Source organism: Taurulus bubalis (genome assembly GCF_910589615.1).
Source record: "Taurulus bubalis genome assembly, chromosome: 6".
Taxonomy (NCBI): domain Eukaryota; kingdom Metazoa; phylum Chordata; class Actinopteri; order Perciformes; family Cottidae; genus Taurulus; species Taurulus bubalis.
In genome coordinates, this window is record NC_136594.1 from 24558659 (window position 1) to 24566745 (window position 8087).

The following is an 8087-nucleotide window of genomic DNA, read 5'->3' on the forward strand; positions in this document are numbered from 1 at the left end:
CTCTATGGATCTGGCTTTGTGCATCTGGTGTTGAAACTAGACAGAGCCTTCCCCAAACCGTTGCCTCAATATTGGATGCATACTATTCTTCAAAATATTTATTGTATCCATTTATTGTATAATTTTACCTGAATAGAAAAATACGAGATTAGCCTCGTTTACCCGGCTCTTTGCGGCTACATGGTGAGCCGGCCGGCGGCTCTCAGCGAACGCCGCTAACAGTGCGAACTAAGGCAAGAGTGCTGACGTAGCTAATATGTTTTAAAGCCAGAGTTGGTAATCTAGAGAAACTAGCAATTGTACGCTATATTTTAAAACGTACCCAACCGAGAAAAGAAAAGTACAGTAGCTAGCAGCGCTAGCTTCAAAAGTCGCTAAATCTAGCGAGAGAGTCGCAAAGTCGGCAACACCGACAGCCCGTCCAGACGCCTCAGGCCACCTTTGGCCCCGTCGACTCCCTTACTGGATTTAGCGCTTTTTGGAGCTAGCGCTGCAAGCTACTTTCATCGGAACAGGGTTGGGTTATTCAGTCATATTTGTCATTATGAACGTAAACAACAAACGCCGCTTTTGTAGTTAAGCTAGCAGGTTGTGGGAGTCTTGCGACAGCGACAGATACCAGAATTTAGCACTTTTTTTTAGTTAAAAGCTCAAACCATAAAACATAACCCTCGAACCAGAAGCACACAACAGCTATGTGTCCTCATACTTTTGGCCCCACCGTGTTCTCTCCATTACAACACTCACAGCAGCTTCATCCTATGTAAGCGTAAGTGTGACGTGTATGTCAATAAAATAGTAATTCTACTGTTATTAAAATTTCATTTTGGTCTCAAAGTAGATTCAAGGGCCTATGTATTCAATTTGTGAGCACATTCCTCAAAGTCGTGCGTAATATCAATGCATACCTTGAAAAGCCAAATGCTCTTATACTGTGATGAGACAATTTAGCGAGGAGGGATTTTGGGGACGGAGCCGTCTACAATTACGGGGTCCACGAGGTGGCAGTAGAACGGCATAATGTTCTGCTGCAGTCAGCCAGTGACTCATCGAACCAGAGGAGCTGCAGCCTTTCCCAGACAGACAGAGAAGATGAAAACAGACAAACCTGCCGTGTTGACCCCCCCTGGTCTCAGGGCTGCCGCTCAGGCGCGAAACTCTCCGAGTGAAAACCACACTGTGGCTGCAGAAGCATCCAGATTTCCTAGTTATATATCTATATATCTATATAGATACATAGTTATATATCTATATCTATATCTATATCTATATATATATATATATATATATATATATACATATATATATATATATATATATATATATATATATGGAGAGAGAGGTTCAAGGAACGAAGTGTCTCTAATGGAGGAGACGTAGAGGTCTTACACGCTGTCACGCTTCGAAAAAACCAAGGCCGGCGGTCTTTGGCTTTCTTCAGACACACTTTATTTCCCCAGCGTGCCCTTTATTCAAACCTGGCATCGGAGAAATCCGTGATCTAATTTTGACTGACTGGTGGGTGAGAGGCAGGCAGTGCTTTGCGGAATCGGACAATTTAAGAGAGGGAAGAGGCCTCTTAAGGATTTTGAACAAGCTCACTTGCTGCAAGGTGGCTGGTGAGGCATCGTTATGTAAGACAGCACAGACACTCAAGGATGGGGCAGAGTTTTGTTGCAGAGGCAGTTTTTTTTTTTCCCAACCGCTCCGTACTTCGTAGCAGAAATAATGTCCCAGAATGAGTCTTACAGGCTTATGAATGTGAGCTGACGAACTGCATCGATGCATTATTCTGCTGTTTATGGAACTGGAGAAGGGGGATTTTTCATGAATATACAGAGAGGGTCAGAGGCCTTTTCTACTGTTTTCCTCTGAAACACACACACACACACACACACACACACACACACACACACACACACACACACACACACACACACACACACACACATTCACACCTGCCTATGTTGCTATACTTGTGAGGACCTTTCGGGACTGAATTCGTTCCCTTAGCTTAATTTTGGCCTTAATCAGCAAATGCCAAACAATAACTCTCAATTTATCCAATGCGTGCGCACACGCACGTGCATCTGCGCGTGCCGCCGCCAGATGCACGTGCCGCGGTTGCGTGGGCAGCACCCGAGCGCCACGGGGCAGCCAGGTGAGACGAGTGTGCCCTGTCCAAAAAACCTGCAGGGGTGAAGCTAATCCCGGTGCCTGATGTTAATCTGAGTATTGAGCTTCTGCATGGGAGGGTGGGGGGCATGCTGACACCTGATGGTGTAGAGGTCAAAGCTGTATGTGTGCGCGCACGTGTGTGTGAGTGATGCTCCCCTCGCCCTTTCCAAATGTCACAGAAGGGCCAACTCCTGAGGAGCGGGCCCGTAATGTGGGCCCACACATTATGTGTGTGTGTCAAGATAATCTCCACTATTAAGCCTTTCAAACGCATCATTTCCACTGATGTGTGTGAGTGTGTGTGTGTGTGTGTGTGTGTGTGTGTGAGTGTGCGGACAAGAAAGTGTGCGTCTGCTTTGTGTGTCACTTTTCTCTTCTGCATTCCCCATTCTCTATTCTCTTATTGCATCTTTAATAACTGCCGTCCACAGTACAGTGCAGTTCACAGACAAAGTCTTCAAAACAACATCTGCTTACCACAAAAATATTTGAATGGAATTTCTGATTTTCTTTCCTCCCCCTCTTCCCCCCACTGTTTTACAGTTAGGTCTTGATTTGTATTTGCCAACATCTCTCCTAAAAGTTAGAAAATATGAAAGTCAATGCGCTGTGCTGTCAGGCTTTTAAGTGTCACTTTATTGAGTGAATGGAGGCCCACTTTTTTTCACACTGCCATGTTGCACTAACTAGATTTTTCATGGATTTGAGGAGCACAAATGGCCCCTGCTATGAAAAATAATTGGTTCACACCTGTATCAAAAACACATTGGTGAATCCAACATGAACAATCCACAAGCCTGGCCCTCGCTTTCATGAATCCCCGGTTGTGTATTCGCTCACATTTATTCTTTACCCATGTGACTAATGTGGGTGAAAAAAAAAGAGAGTGCTCCGCGGTGCTCGATCCAGGCTAGTATTGTCCGCCTACAGTCTGTCACCAGTCGGTCCTAATCTATTCCTCAAGGCATAAGAAAACAATTAACAGAGCCACAGTGTTTGCTTCATAACTGCTGACCATCATTGCCAAAGAGAAATCAGGAAACATATGTGTCAGCCTTTGCTTTATGATGCTAATGTTTGTTTATTTTATTTCACGGACACTTTTCAGCAGCACATCATTTTATTTTTGCCAGCTGGGAGTGTGCAAAAAAAAACCCACACGAGACAATGATGGACTTCAAACGGGCACGGTTTGATGTATTCCTTCTCTGCTCTTTTCACTGCCTGTGCTTCATTCTCAATGTACTCCCCTTGCTTTATTCGGTTGTGTTTCTACATCCGAGAGAGTGTTGTTTGTGCCACAAACACTGATTAAGATGTAGAATGTAGATGTAGAATTACAGGTATATTACAAGATAGGTTTTCCATTTCGCCAACACACTAAAGTCAGATTGCCGCTGTATGTTAGCCACAGTAATGGAACGATTTGAGTCGTTTCTAAGCTTATAATTTGCAAAGAAAACATTCTGAAAAACAACAACAATTCAAATGCTTCTATATTTCATTAGTGCATCCTGATAGAAGGTTCATATTTACAGCTTTTAGAGTCAAGCACCGCGGGAGACTGGGAGTGGAGGTGGTACCGATGGTAGGGGGCCGCACAAATAAAGCAAAGTGCAGTCTATAAAACAGTTTCTATGACAATCATAACGCGACGGGTTGTCTTGCTCATGGGCAGAACCCATAATGATCCTTTATTCCGCAAAATACTGTCATTTTTAGAGCAACAAAACTACAACAACCGACACAGTGCAACTGCCACGTTACTATTAGAGGCTTCGGCAACTTTTAAGTTTAAAGCGACTTCACAGTGATGTTGTTACATCATTAAAAAATGGTTTAGTGTATGTTAAAAGCAGAACAAAAAATACTGTGTTACATCTCTCGCTTGTGTTCCTTCAAGATACAGAATGGTTAAAGGACAAGTCACTCCTCAAAGTCATCAGAAAGATCCGCATCCCCATAAAAACACTCAAAGAAAAACAAAAATAAAGAGTCCTTCCTTCATTCACTTCACTCAAAAGGTTAATCTGTGTGTCAAATAAACGAATAGACCAGATAATGCACTGGCAATTTAGTGATATCCTGGCCTCTTTTCCCTGGCCGAGACAAAACAGTAAACAGGCGGTCGATTCCAAGACAAGACCTTCAAAAAATGGTCTTGAGGTCTTTATCGAGACAAGGCGGCAACCTTCTGAAGTGTGAAGCGTTTTAAAACTTGCATTCTCTCTACTGACCAGCAGGGGGAGACTCCTCCAGTTGCAAAAAAGAAGTCAAATTGTGTAGAAGTCTATGAGAAAATGACTCTACTTCTACTTGATTTATTACTCAGTAAACATTGTGGACTTAAGTTTATGGTCTCAGTCACTAGTTTGAGGTCTTCTTCAATACAGCATGATGTTTATTTAGTAAATTATGAACCATTTAGAGTGAATTAGACAGATAGATCGGAGTATGCTTCAGGGCGGGCTTACTGTATTGACAGGTCGCTGCCTCCGCATTCCAAATAAGGTAAAGTCCAGTCATTGGTTGCGGGAAAAACAACAACATGACGACGACCGTAATCCAAGAGGCGGCAGCGAAATCGCCAAACTCGAGTCTTCAAATCCACAAACCAATGGGTGACATAATGATGACTACATAACTACATCCTTCTTACGCCGATCTGCTGAAAGTAGTCCCAAACGTTTGAACATAGATACAAATTAAACTTTATATTTGTGTGTTATAGATTTTGTTCTGCATTAGCAACTGTGTCACCTAGGAAATACATTTATATACAGCTCATTTGCAACATTTAATGCTTCCCTTGAGTTTTCTGCTAAGCCCCGCCCCCACAGCTACTCTGTCAGAGCTGCCATGGAGCCCACACTGTCACTGACTACACTCCCTACATTCACATTTTGGGGAAAGAATATCCTCTTGTGTCATGTTTTGGTTTTATTTCCTACCTTTGTGTGTTTTCCCGCCCTTTTGATTGTGTGCTGTGTCCTGAGTAGTTTCACCTGTCATTTTTTTCACCTTCCTTTCCTGGTGTTATTCAGTTTGTGTGTTTTCCTTGTCTTTGTGTCAGGTTGTCTACTTTGGTTTGCTGGTGTCTAAGTCTGTGTTTGTTGCTTGTTTCTTATCGGATTTGGGAGTTGGGAGGATATGTCACTCTTACCTGTCTTAAAAACTTGAGAGCCCTGCTTATATCTTTCTCCCCATTTCTACATTGCCTTCTGTCAAATAAAGGTGAAAAAATTATCCAATATTGCAAAGCCATATAACAACAATATATCTCCCGAAACCTTTTCCTAAACTTAACCACAGAGTTAGTTAGGAGTCTCTGGTGTCAAAGTTCAGCGCTTTGTACGTCCACCATCCACCCCGACCACCACTTGCAAGCACAACGTAATTGGGAAACCAATTCAGTCATGTATAAACACAATCTCTAGGAGACGGGATTGTCAGTAGGAATGAGTGAACTTTTGGCTTTTTTGTCTTTAAATTGGATTCGTTGACAAGAATAAGACATATAGCGAAAGACCACTGCTTTACTCTTAGTGTTACCACACCAGGAGAACAGCTAATCGTCTGTTAATAAAATAGCAACAATGGCACCGTTTCATTGAAGCCACTCATATCCACTCATCTATTTCCGTTCTTGGGCCAACCCACTCATGTTTTTTGAATTCCCCTTGTGTTCTAGGAGGGATCATTGTGGCTTTCCTACTCGACCAACTAGACTAGATGTTGTGGGAACAGTCAATCATTTGCGTGACTGTGTATGTGCTCGCATGTGCATCTGTGTGTGTCTGTGTTTTATTTATGTTATATTTATTACGAAATTCCCGTAACATCATCTAGCAAACATTACTTCCCCAGCCTCTCATAATGCCCTTCTCTTTTCATAATGGAAAACCAATTGAATAATGAAGTACAATCTGGTACTTCTGGTACTACGAATTTCCCCTCTTATCATATCCACTAATGGGGCAAACACCTAGCTAAGTAGGCTGTTTAGGTTGGACATTATGGCTCATTTACAGGCATCCCTTTAGAAAATAAAGAGATTACATTTCCATCCAGTATCTCTGCTGTTTAGATTATATTCACGAGGGCAGTAGGTAACATTTTGTATGTAAATTAATATAATATACAGTATATCCACAAAATTCATATTCCAGCCCTTATTCTCATTTGGAATAAATACTAATGGGCTAGATGAATTTCGGCACTCTGCCAGCCGCTTTTGCAAACCTCAATCTCATGAATCATTAAGATATTGTATCATTATTTATATCAGTTGCAGATCACCGTACGTTTTGTGAAATAACAGTTGATAAAATGCCTTGATTTACATAATCTACTGAATGGGATAAGTCTGTGCTAAATTCAATAATTTGCACGCGAGGCCTGGTATTCCGTCTCAAGGGACAATTTAAGATTTATGTATCAGAGGAACTGAAAAACAAATATCGTTGACAAGAACAAGGATCTACATTTTCGTTTAGTTTACGAAGGTCTTGTGCTTTCCATAGGCACCTGTATATTTGTATATTTGTATAGCCCCCTTGTTCGTTGTGTTATCCATCCCTTTGCTATAATGTTTACCATAAAATAAGGAGTCACGTTTACTGTTCTTTTTTAACACGGCAATAAATTATTTAATTGTTCAGTTGGGGGTAGACATTTAATATTATCACCTTTATAAAGCTAATATGGCACATTAGCAAATTTAGCATTCATTTGGAGTCATGTTTCTCCTTTTAGCCGTTTCCATCAACGATTGAGCAAAATATATATTTTTTCATTTAGCTAGATGCTCTTCTATATTCACAAGCTAGTTGCTAAACTAAATTAATAGCCACAGGCAGCTAAAACATTTTTTATATATTTTGAAGTAAAATACTGAGTTGGGGGATAATTATCTTCGAGTTTGTCACCACAAGTGTGCACGAGCAGCTAACTCCAACCATAGTTGCTCACAACAACAATGCTAACACGCAGATATTTAGCGCCATGTTGACCATCTTAGCTTGCTAACATTTGCTAATTAGCAATATATACTTAAGTATTTGACCAAAGTGCTGAACAAATTAAAATATTAGGCTGTGCCCTGAGGAAGACCCAGTGTTGGTCGAAGCTGGTCGCCGTTCTTGTTTTTTTACTTGCTCTGTGTTCCTGAAGTAAGCCATGGGGTTTTGTTTTTTCTAAAATACAAATATTGACCTGACGTGGCGCCGGAGAATAAGTTAAACAAATTGGCTGTTGTGACTTTTTAAATTTTTTTTTACACACGAACAAGGTGAACCTCACGGTGGCACTGGAGAAAACCCAGGGGCTCACCAATATCTGAACAAAATGTTGCGTCAATGGCAGCCTTTCATTTCCTATTTCCAAGACCTGTCAGTGTTGCCCAATGATTGAGGCACGTCTTCTGTCCTTCATCCGTCTGATTTACTGGAACCAAATCCATGTACAAACTCTGTGAACAAATGTAAAGGCCACGTGTGTGGGCGTGTTTTGATTCATTATTTTTCCTTATTTTCTATTTTTAACTTTTTTTATTAGTTGTATTTCTTCTCATTTTTTACTTCACGTTGTCTGTTTGCTCTACTTCCCTGTCACTTTATTCATTACTATTGCAAACAGATCACACACACACAAAAAAAGAAAATACGTCGCTGAACCCTGTACGCCATATTGTGCATATTCTCTAATAAAGTACCGTAAAAGTCAGGTTACACAGCGCTACTACCTTCGGTCAATGTCCCCGTTTGCTCCCCGCTGTAGCCAGCTAGCGCTCATGCTAGTTCCCCCGCTAACTTCCACTAGCGCTCCGCTAGCTCCCTGACAACCACCGAGGGTAGCGGGACCAGCCCCGGCTCGACACCCGACTTGGGCAGAGGGGACGCGAGCAACGG